The sequence below is a fragment of the Prionailurus bengalensis genome, chromosome A2, assembly GCF_016509475.1.
Source record: "Prionailurus bengalensis isolate Pbe53 chromosome A2, Fcat_Pben_1.1_paternal_pri, whole genome shotgun sequence".
NCBI classification, from domain to species: Eukaryota; Metazoa; Chordata; class Mammalia; order Carnivora; family Felidae; genus Prionailurus; species Prionailurus bengalensis.
This window is the reverse complement of record NC_057348.1, coordinates 59440754-59452648: the sequence shown is the minus strand read 5'-3', so window position 1 is coordinate 59452648 and position 11895 is coordinate 59440754. Positions and strand designations below refer to the sequence as shown.

The 11895-nt window shown below is 54.4% G+C and overlaps 1 long non-coding RNA gene across 1 annotated transcript; it reads left to right on the top strand.

Moving 5' to 3' along the window:
* Positions 1-6135: 6135 nt before the first annotated feature.
* Positions 6136-10643, top strand: LOC122487611. The gene is made up of 2 exons (XR_006298420.1): positions 6136-7612; positions 8636-10643. It is a non-coding gene; the product is annotated as an uncharacterized LOC122487611 (long non-coding RNA).
* The last annotated feature ends 1252 nt before the right edge of the window (positions 10644-11895 follow it).

Here is an 11895-nt window from a genome sequence, read left to right as displayed (position 1 = left end):
CTGAGCCACCTAGGCGCCCCAAAAGCAGATACTTTTAAACATTTTAATTTTTTTTTGAAAGAGAGAGAGCAAATGGGGGGGGGGCAGGAGAGAGAGAGAGAGAGAGAGAGAAAGAGAATGAGAGAGAAAGAAAATCTCAAACAGATTCCACACCAGCATGGAGACTGACGTGTGGCTCAATCCCATGACCATGAGATCATGACCTGAGCTGAAATCAAGAGTCAGACACTTAACCAACTGAGCCACGCAGGTGCCCCAATAGCAATTACTTTTATTAAGTTGCCTAGTATTCTATATTTGGTAAATCTTTTTTTTAAAATAATGTATCTTTATTTTTTATTGAGGCATAGTTGACATATGATGTTATATTAGTTTCAGCTGTATAACATAGGGATCCTACCAAATTTGGTTTTTCTTTTTAAAAAAAATTTTTTTTAATGTTTATTTATTTTTGAGAGAAACAGAGAGAGACAGACTATGAGTGGGGCAGGGGCAGAGAGAGAGGGAGACACAGAATCCGAAGCAGGCTCCAGGCTCTGAACTGTCAGCACAGAGCCCGACGCAGGGCTTGAACCCATGAACCATGGGACCATGATCTGAGCAAAGTTGGATGCTTAACCAACTGATCCACCCAGGTGCCCCCTACCAAATCCATTCTTGAAGGACATTTACATTGTTTCCAAATTTTCATATATACAAAACTGCAATAGTCTTTGTGTACTTATCCTACTATTTCTTAAAGATAAATTTGAAAAGTGAGATTTCTGAGTCAAGGGGTATTTTTAGATTTGGTTTCTTTGACCAATTTGTCCTCCAAAAATTATATTAATCTGGATCCCTGCCATCAATGAATCTCAATCCCCAAGTTCCAATATCCTGGTCGGTACTGAATATTAGCACTTCATAAAAAGTGACAACATTTTGGGCAGTTTTTGCCAGTGTGTCAGGTTTTTTAAAAAGTGCCATTGTTTTCATGTGTATCTCTTGGATTATTGGTGAAGTTGCATTTTTTCCTGTGTTTATATTTTACTGGCAGTTTGTGTTTCTTCGTGGAGTCCTATCTCTACTTTGTATAGAGATACTGATATTTCTCTTACCGGTGTGCAGGAGCTACACAGGAAGGATGCGTGAACTCTATGCACCAGGGATGTGACCAGCCACGTTTTGAAGCTGCAGGATTTTTTTTTTAGATTGATGGAGCCAAATGCAGTTAAGGATTCTGCCTTTGGGGGTCATATCTAGCAAATTCCTCTCTTTCAGGGTTACCTGTGGATTAGTCACATTTTCACCCTGTTGCATTGCTTCCAGTGCTGTCACGGTTCGGTGTTCTCACTTGCTTCTTTAGTCCAGCTGGGATTATTTGGATGGGTGTGTGCTAAGATTAGGACGTCCCCTGTGTCTAAAAGTCAAGGCCAGCCATCCCTGGATGACCAGTCTTCCCTGCACGCTCTCCCGGCTTCAGCACTTCCTCCTGTCATGAGTTGGCCTTTTGCATAATCCCCACCTTCAAGAAAAACTCTTTTCCACTGTGAGCCGAGCAGGAGCCCTATTGAGCCCTATCGCACGGCCTTTCCCAAAGGCATTTGCCCTACAGAAGAGGATTCGGGAGAAACTACCAGGTTGGGGGTGGGGGAAGGGTCCAGACAGTGGCATTTCAGGAACCACCACTGACATGTAATGGATGAGCCATCGTGGGACCCAGGAGCTACTTCTTCAACTGGCCAAACCGGCGGGCACCCTCTCTGCCCCCAGTTTGGGATGATTTACTGTCAATGTCACACTGCACATCAGTCTTTCAGCAGAGCACACTATCTCCCTCGGTCCTCACAGTACGTATCGCTTTCCATCCTGACTTCTCAGCTGGAGGGGGAGCCACACAAAGGAACGTGTCTGGTGACACCACCTACACACAGCAGAGGCAGGATGGGGGCTTTCCTGGTGCCTATCCTCGATGTTTCTGCCACAGGAAGGGACCCATCCCAGGAGCAGGGACCCATAGGGAGCTCCAGCTGTCAGGTCAGGGCTGTGTGGGACCTTGCAAGCCGTAGGTGCTGACACAAGCGGGGCCCAGGGCGGGCAAGGGGCCGAAGCCTGAGGCTCGAGGACCCTCAGCCATCTCACCCACACCCACTCCTCTGAGTCCCAGCCCCCACCCAGGGTCGCCAAACATGCAAGGCATCCTGAGATGTGCTTCCCTGAAACCTCCCTGTTCTCTGTTACAGGAGCACTTCATCCACTCATTTACCTGGCGCGCATTTATGGAGAACTTACCGTAGGCCCGGTACTGGCCCAGGGATACGGCAGTGCTTACCGTGTACCCAGTACTGGTCTGGGGAGACAGCCATTAACTAGAGGCAAAAGCCCATCTTCTGGAGCTTTTATTCCAGTGGGAATAAGCAAGAAGAGGAGTAAAGGGACATGGCATAACTCCTCATGCGAATAAGTGCTAGGAACAGTTACTAATACTCACCCAACAGCTTTTATGTCCTCATGGAGGTTCTAAGGAACCAATGTCCTGTGACCAGGACAGACAGAGGGAAGCTGCTTCAGGGTGGCCAACCAGGGAGGGCCTCTCTGAGGAGGTGACACTGGGGTGAGGAGGAGTTCTTAGGAGGAGCCAACGGAAGGCAATCCAGGCCAAGGGAACAGCACATGCAAAGGCCTCAGGAGGGAAAGAGCATGTGGGTTTGAGGTGCTGACAGGAAGCCGAGGCTGTGAGCCAGGCAGTTGTGGGGGTGAGGCAGGAGCAATGGAGAGGAGGCCAGAGAAGGCCAGGGACTCCAACATTCAGCACACCGCAACCCACGGTGAGACTTCACCTTCCGGCTTCACCAGCTTGTGTGTTAGCAAAAGTCTCACCCCATCACCTAACCCGCACTCCCAGCACTGAGTGCTGGGGTTTTCTATTCTGTCTATTCTGCTCTGCTCTCCTCAAAAGGAGGGAGGAAAAAGAAAGGAAAGGAATGCAACCCCTGCAATTAACCTCCTGACCCCCTGAGGGGCTGCAACTTGCAGTTTAACGCCAGGCTGTTGTAGATGGAAATAAAGATTTTTGTTTGTTTGCTCAGCACAGTGGGAGTCCACGGCGTGTTTAGGGGAAGGAGAGACTGGACCAGACTGAGGTTTTTAAAAGACTATCCTGCTGTTGTATGCAAAAGGGAGTGTCTGGGGTGTGTCAGTCAGCCAGAGTCCCCGAAGGACAGACAACGCCCTCAAAAGGGTGATACTGAGTTAAAGACAGGGCTCTCCGCGCAGGTGGGGCAGGTGAGGGGCAGTCCCACAACCAGTCACCCCCACCGAGGCCGGAAGGAGCTGGAGGAACCGCGTGGGAAGGTAGGGGCCAGCAGCGGGCCAGAACCTTGGTTCAGGGGAAGCGCCTCACCCCTCTCCGCTCCCACCTCCCATTGTCTGCAGCGCCTCTCATTGGCCCAACCACACAGACATCCCCTCTGAGGTGCAAGGTCAGCCTCCAGGACACAGCAGAGGTCCCTGGCGGGGGTGGGGAGCGGAGTGTGGCCAATGGAAGAGCCAGGTGAGAGCCAGCGCTGGCTGGGGTGGGCTAGCAGCAGAGGAAATGGCCTTGGGAACATGAAGTGTGGAACCCCAGGACCAGCCTTTGGGTTGGATTAGACTCCTGCGGAAAGGGCTTTTTTCCACTTTGGGGGCTCTTCAGAAAACACAAGATGCAAGACGTGGTGGGGGCCCAGGGTGGGTGAGGGGAGAGCACAGGTGTCAAGGCACACAGGCATCGTGGGCAGCCGGGACACTCAGAGTATCTCCCCACCAGGAAGGTGCAGGCGTCCCCTGGTCAGAGCGCCAGGGCAGGGCAGGCTGTGTGAGGTGCCCCCTTCTGTCACCGGACCACGGGCAGCCCAGGGGTTGCAGAGTGGGGCGCAGAGCAGAGGAGTGGCTGGGAGCAGGGCACCCTTGGAGGTCGGGACAGGGCTCTTCCCTGCTGGTCCATCCACACCAGGGCGCCCTGGGTGTGTCACCACCCAGGTGTGGCATTTGAGCTAAAGGGGATTATGCTGGAATGTTCCTAAGGCACAGCAAGAAACGACAGACAGAGGCCAGACAGAGGCCGAGCTCAGCCTGGGGTGGCATCTGGGGTGGGGGGACCAGCCCAACCCAGCAGGATGGAGGAAGGTGTGTGACACTCATCATGTCCCCGACCCCAACGTGCTGGGGGGAGGGGCACGGGAAGCGGCAGAGCCAGGCCTGGATGGCACCTTCTCTCCATGCTCGCTTGCCAGACGTGTTGACCTCTACGTCCAGCTGCAAGTTAGAGCCCAGTAAGTGGGTCATGGCGATCCCTTTAGTGAAGTGCAATCAGCCTTGTTCGGAACAAAACCGAAGGGTACAATCGAAAGGGAAACGAAGGAAAACATCGGAGTTCATTGCAGGCACCAAGACAGTCACTGTCCCCTGAAGAGTCCCTTTCAGGCTTGCTCCAGAGGACGGGTACTTTTTAAAGTTGGGGGGGGGGGTCACTGCGTTTGCAGACAAGGGTCCTTGCTTCCCTTCTCTGCACTCTCGCTCCAGATGGCCAGATCCTGCTGCTGTCCCGTCCCCGCTCCCTGGGACCTGCCCAAGCTCTCTCCTCTCTGGCTTTTCCCTCCCTTGGCTCACCGCATCATTCTCTTGACTGTTTTTGTCCCCATCTTACTGGGGAGGAGGGAATCCAGGGAGGAGGAAGTCCCATCCGGGACCCTATGGCTTCCTGCCCTGCCTGTGCACACCGGTACTGACCCCAGGTGAGGCTGGGGGGAGATGGGGGAGGCCACATGTGGTGGGTATACTGGGGGCCGTGAGAGGACTCCCGCTACCGACTCCTGTGGGCTCTGGGGCCATGAGAATCAGGGCAGAAGGGCTAGGGAGGGATGGCATCAAGGAGACAGGTGTGTGTGCTCTAGCTACCAGGTACAGGCTCCGTTCTGGGTGCTGAGGAGAAGGCAGCAGACATGGTCAGCGCAGCCCCTGCTCCCTGGTGCTTAAAGGAACACCTGTCGGGAAGAGAGCTTACCTGTAACGTGGTTGAAGAAAACCAGCCACAGACTGAGACAGGGAAAAAAGAGGAGCAGAAGGCATAGTTATACTGCAATGTCAAGACAGGCTTCTCTTACACGGAAGGGCCCAGCCAGGCTGAGAATCACACGAGAGCATCTCTAGCCAAGAGCTCGGCACATGCAAAGGCACTGAGGTGAGACAGACCGAGACAACACCAGTGTGTCCGTAGCATGGTCAGCACAGGCAGTGGAGCAGAGGTCAGCAGGCCAGAGGGAAGGGCTTGTTTCCAGCCAAGGCCAGCGAGGAGTTGCACAGAGCTCTTCACTATCCTGCCGTTCAGCCCCGGATCTGCGGTCCTGGGCTCGCATGGTCCAGGGCCGCCACATTCTCTCAGTCGGCTTCCTGGTGACTTATGAATGGGTTCTCCCTGGTTCAAAACAGAACGCACCAGGGGCGCCTGGGTGGCTCGGTCGGTTAAGTGTCCCACTCTTGGTTTTGGCTCAGGTCATGATCTCGCGGTTGTGAGATCGAGGCCCACATTGGACCTGACAGCACGGAGCCTGCTTGGACTCCTCTCTCCCTCTCTCTCTGCCCCTCCCTCTCCCACACACACACTCTCTCTCTCTCCCAAAAACTAAAATTAAAAAAAAAAAAAAAACATTTAAAACCAAAACAGAATGCCCGAGGCACCCTCCCTGTGCTGAGCCCCGAGCAGGGCACGAAGGGAATGGAAGTCCGTGCCTGGTGAGTGAGTGTGTGCCCAGCATGCCCATTGCTGGGACTGTGGCCGCCTATGTTTGTTTTCAGGGTAGCAGAGTTTTCTGTGTAATTCATGCACACAGTAAGTTAGTCAAAAAGTGGAAATGGGTGTTCAATAAAGAGCCAGTGTGCCTCCTACTGTCACCCCTCCCGCAGTGCCCCTGCCCAGAGGCCACCCTGAGGCCATCTCCATGGGTTTGCCAAGCAGAAAAGCGTGTCCATCTTTAATACACAAAGTGGATTCTAATACACACACACACACACACACACACACACTTCTTAACAATCTCCCTGGGGTTGTTCTGTGTGGATACAGTGGATATTCCCTGATACTTCAGTTCCACTGTGCAGGTGACCCCCTGTAGCATAATGGGCGGGGCAGGGGAAGGGGAAGGGGGGGGTGGGGCTAGGTCAAGGATATTTGCATTTTTAAAGTTGGGTTAACATCTGCAAGGTGCATCACTGGCTCTTGATAAGAGAATCAAAGGGAATTGGGTTAACCCACTCCTAACCCCTTTGCCCAGTTACTGCCGGCCCCACCAGCAGCCCTGCCCCACTCCCGGCTCTGGCTCCCGTTCCTCTTGTAGGCCGGGAGAGGGATCACTATCTCGCCCCTGCAGGGCTGGGCCCTCCACACTGACCCAGCCTCAGGCCGTCCTTCATCCTCAGGAGCAAGACCTCTTTAGCTGCCTGAAAATGGCTCTTTATCTGGTTTGGTCCTCACCGGGACTTTATTCTGTGCCTCTGGCCACTTGTTGCAAGAGCAAATGTGTCCCATACAGCACTGGGCGTGTTGCCACTGTCGGAGAAACCAGGAGAATTCGGGGGCGAGAATAGCTAGGGGCCCGAGAAGTGAGCCTCCGACTGTGGGCCGGGCGCTGGGGCGTGTGGCAGTCAGGCGGGGTTCTGGGGTGCAGGCCTCCGCCTTCCGTGCAAGGCCCTGAAGAATGTGCCCACCTCAGACACAACATCCCAGTTCAGTCGCATTATGAGTCACTGCTGCGTGTCCGCTACCACCTGGGCATTTGAACCACGGCAGCAAATACACAGGCAAAGACTTCTGCCCTCAAGGAGCTTGTGTTCTATCGGGGAAGACAGAAAACAGACAGCAGAAAGGCCCACACAGGCAATGATAGGAGAGGTCAGAAGGGGCATACACGGTGGAGAAGAACTGAAATAGAGTGCTGTGCTCAGGAGCGCCAGGCCAGAGACACAGGAGGCAGTCTGGAACAGGCCACTGGGAGTGGGGCTTGTTGAAGTGACAGCAGTCTTTCTAGGGGAAGGGAAGAGGATAGGGTGCAAAGGCCCTGAGGCAGCCGGCCTGCGGTAGCTGAGAAAACAAGGAAGTTAGTGTGGCCACAGCAACACAGGGAGAGTCAAAGGAGAGGGGCGAGGTTGTATAAGGTGGAAGCCAGGAGAGCACTTGGAGACTCTGTAAGATGGATGAGGGTGTCTGAGGCAGGGGAGCGGCCGCGGCGTGAATCCAGCAGGACACACAGCAGGACCAAGAGCTTAGCCCAGGCCAGGCTCTATTCCAAGAGCTTTGCCAGTATTAATTCACTTAATGCTCACATAGCCTTATACAGCAGGTGCACTCATGGTCCGGTCCTATAGGTAAGGATGCTGAGGCACAGAGATGTGAAGGAACTCACCCCCGGTCACACAGCTGAAAGATGGCAGAGTCTGGATCTGAAGGCAAGCCATCTGAAGCCAGAGCCCAGGCTCTTGAAGAACCATAAGTTTGGGACAAAAAAAAGTCACAAACTTCATCCTGAGGGAGGACATCTGTAAAGAAAATAGAAGACTGAGTCCTCATCAGAGATGCGAGGCAACAGAGGCCCAGAAGGTCAAGCTCGGGTCTGACCGCCAGGCAGTCCCACTTCCCCACCCCTGACCCCGCACGGGAGGTGAGAGCCGGGATGATCGCTACCCGGGAGGGTGGCGGCCCCGGGCACAGAGCATTGCTCAGGAGAGTAAGCGTTGACACCCCCTTGGGATGGTGCGGGTTGCCCAACAGAGCAGGCAGGCAGGGTTGGACATGGGACCAGAGGTAGGGGGAGCCTGCGTCCCAGGGCCTTGGAGGAAGCGTTGACTGACAGGAGTTAAGAGTAGCGGTCACATGAAGGATGCTTGGTGACAGAGGGGGGCCCACATGTAGGGGATACTGACCACTGGGGAAGGCATAACCATGCAGGGGAAGAGGCTGGCAGAGGCTCAGAGGCCTGCCAGCTGTGTGGCCTCCAGATATTTGGGTCTCAGTTTCCCCATCTGTTAAATAGAGAAGAAAAATGCCAGGGGCAGCTGGCTGGGACAGACAATAACTCCAACTCTGAGAAAGGATCAGGAATGCTACTTAGCTGGTTGTAGAATCCTTTTGTCTTACTCTTGCTCCCGGAGGGCTTCTGTCACTCGGGGCTGTTTCTCAGGGGTGCAGTTTGAAGCTCATGTCTTTATTTTATTTTTAATTTTTTCTAACGTTTATTTATTTTTGAGAGACAGAGAAAGAGCATGAGTGGGGGAGGAGCAGACAGAGAGGGAGGCACAGAATCCGAAGCAGTCTCCAGGCTCTGAGCTGTCAGCACAGAGCCCGTGGGGCTCAAACCCACGGACTGTGAGATCATGACCTGAGCTGAAGTCGGACGCTTGACCAACTGAGCCACCCGGGCGCCCCGAAGCTCATGTCTTTAAAAATAATTTCTGTCTTCTGCCAGCAAGCTTCTGGGGGCTCAGCATTTTTCTGCGAAATATGTAAACATGTCCCAGCTGTATGTTACCACTGAGTTTTCAAGTTTGTTTGGTTTGGTTTATTAGTGGGTGTATTTTCATCCACGCTGGCTTACATCCTTCCTTGCTTTTTCCTCCCCCGAAGGCCCTTGGCTTCTATGCTGCAATTATCTGTCTTGCCCTGAAGAGGAACTCCTGTGTCAGTCCACAGGCCTCCGAGCTTCTGACTCCCGCGTTCTGGATGCCTGTCAACCACATCTCCCGTTTTCGTACATCAGCCATTATTCCAGTATTACCGCCTGGACTTTGTTGATTTTTCTTTTTATCTTCCTTGTCCACGTGCAACAGATTTGAGGCCTTCTTCATCTCATCAAATAACGAAATCAGCCATTTTCTGATATTTACTTCTCTTTCAAGTAAGATATTTATCCCAAGGGGAGAACCATTTTTTTTCCCCCTGCTCTCATTGAAATTCATCAAAACTTTGGAACAATGCTATGCCCTGGGATCGGCCTTTCCAGGTGACTTCATCTGTATTCGTGCCTTGTCTGCCGTCTTTTTGCCAGTGACTTGTAAATTTCCGTCTCCTGCCGGGACCTCTCCCCTGAATTCCCATCTTTTGCACCCAGCCACCGGTTTGTAGCTCCACATGAATGTCTCTGAAACACCACCAACCCTCGGTGATTGCTCTCCCTTGACCCCAGCAGGCTCACCCCTACTATCTGTGGAACCCGGGGTGAGAGGGAAACAGAGGCGCTGTCTACCTGCTTCTCCTCCCGTCCCGGCCCCGTCCAGAGCTTCAGGGCTAGCACACACGTGCATGAACACTGGGGCCCACGCTCTGCCCACACCCACATCCACATCCACATCCACAAACAGCACCCTTGCTTCTCCTGGGCCTCAGGGCACACACTCCTGTGATGTACCCTCCCTCCTGGAGGGGCAGGTCTGGGGGCAGGCTCCCAGCCATCTGGGCGGGGAACTCTGAGGTCCAGATCCTGAAAAGTCACCCCAACACCCTCTTCCTGGCCCCACAGCCGACCATCTACTGGGACCTCTAGATTTTCTTTCAGCCTCTCCCTCCCTAGTCCCTGGGGTTTGTCCACACCACCTCCCTCTCATCCAGAGGCCAGAGCCACGGCTCTTCCCACATGTGCTCTTGTCTGCTCCAATCCATCCCAACTTTTGAAAGATGTTAATGAGCTGAAGTCCCCAGGTGAGTGGTGTCCCCTTGCACAACACAGACTCCACCCCCTGCGGCCACCCCACAGCCCTCCTTGCTCTCGAGGTCAGCCCATTGACCATGGCAAGCGCGACGTCATCCCTCCGGGTCTCCCATCCAGAGGTGGAGCTGCCTCTCCATCCCTTGAGTCTGGGCTGGCCTGTGACTCACCTTGGTCCACAGAACGTGGCAGCAGTGAGGTTGTGCCCCTCTGAGCCTGGGCTTCCTAAGGCCCTGCAGCTCCCAGCTTCGGCGGGACAGGCCCAGGCTGGCCCACAGGGGAACAGGGGGGAGCCCTCTCACACCCAGGACCTCCGAGGCCCCCAGCTCCAACAACCTGCCCGCTGACCCCAGACACGCAAGCAAGCCCTGCCGGGCCCAGGTGGAGAGTCACAGAATCACAAGCAAATTCAGTGGTTGTTGTCTTAAGCACTACATTTTGGGGCCGTTTGTTACAGGGCAAAAGCTGATGGAAACTTCCACGTAGTTCCTTGAGCTCCCCGGGGCCTTCCTGACCTCTGGCCTTTCACGTGGGTCACTGCCCCTCTGGGTCCTGCTTCATCCTGATTTGCTGGCTCGGCTCTGCTTCAGCCTTCCGACTTGGGCTTTCCCGCTGTCCCTGTCCCCAACCCCTCTGCTCCTCAGAACCCCATCATCCCTGCCACCTCTCTGCCCTCCTCCTCCCCGCCTCAGCTTCACCCTCTCCAGCTCACATGGACCCTGGAGGGGCCTCCCTCTAGTGCTTCTGTCCACGAAGCCCTTTGCTCACTCCCTGTGACAGTCAACATCTGATTCACATCTCTCTGCCCTAAGGGGCCATGAGCTCCATGGGGACAGAGACCACCGCAGACCTCCAGTTCCTGCCACGTGCCCGGCAGATAGTAGGAGCTCAGTACACGTTTGCTGGGTGAATAAATGACTGAACAAATGATTTACGTCTGCGTCCTCTTTCCCCGACAGCAATAAAGGTTGCTGCAGGCTCGAATGTGTGGGCGCACTACAGCCCTGCTGAGTGACCGCCAAGCCCTGGCCAGGGACTGAGAATTCCTCCAGAGCCCAGCGGTCACTCACCGCGTGCTCTGGTCGCTCCCGGGTGCTCAGGCCAAAGTCACCTCTGGGGCCCTCACTGGCTTCCCTGTCTCATGACCCGTGGCGCCCAGCAAAGGCTCACCATGTACATGCGACCCTGCCCCTCTTCCCAGCATCCAGAACGCTGCCACATCATCCTGGGTCCAAAACCCACTAACCACTTCCCACTTCACCCGGGGCTCCTGGACAGCACGTCTCCCAGGAAGAGGTACACGAACAGCATCACCTCCTTCAGGTCCCTGGACCAAAGTCCCCTTCCCCGGAAGACCTGTGCTGACCACTCTGTACGATAGAACAACTCCCCCACCCCAGACCCTCCGTGGTGCCCTTACCAAGGTTCAGCTTTCTTGCCATTGCCTCTTCTCCATCCAGCCTGCTGCCTGTTGGGATGTTTATGCATTGTCTCCCTTTCTCCATGAGAAGGTTGGCTCTTTGAGGGGAGAGATTTTGACTATTTTTGTTCTTTTCTGCATTCCCATGTGCCTGGCCGGTGATGAGGGCTCAATAAGTCTTTCTTTAAATTTTTTCTTTTTTTTTTTTTCAACGTTTATTTATTTTTGGGACAGAGAGAGACAGAGCATGAACGGGGGAGGGGCAGAGAGAGAGGGAGACACAGAATCGGAAACAGTCTCCAGGCTCTGAGCCATCAGCCCAGAGCCTGACGCGGGGCTCGAACTCACGGACCGTGAGATCGTGACCTGGCTGAAGTCAGACGCCTAACCGACTGTGCCACCCAGGCGCCCCTCAATAAGTCTTTCTTGAATGACTGAAGGAATAACCTCACACTGCTCAGTCGGCCCCCCACCCCCCAGGGGTCATTCCAAGGTCTCATCTCCAACCTCAGCCCAAGCACGAACACCTGCCTGGCTCCCACCTATGACCGGGGCAGAGAAGGACCCAGCTGTCAGCAGCTCAGCCCTTGCGTGCTCCCCGTGGGCCCCTCTGCCCCTGTTCCAGGCTCACGAGAGCTCCTTCACGGCGGCCACACTCTTCCCCAAGGTGACCCCCCTTCTGCTTCATGTGGGTCAGGAGGGGCTTTGCATTTCTGGTTGTCACTGGACAACCGTGTTCCAGAGTCCAGTAGCTCTGCCTGC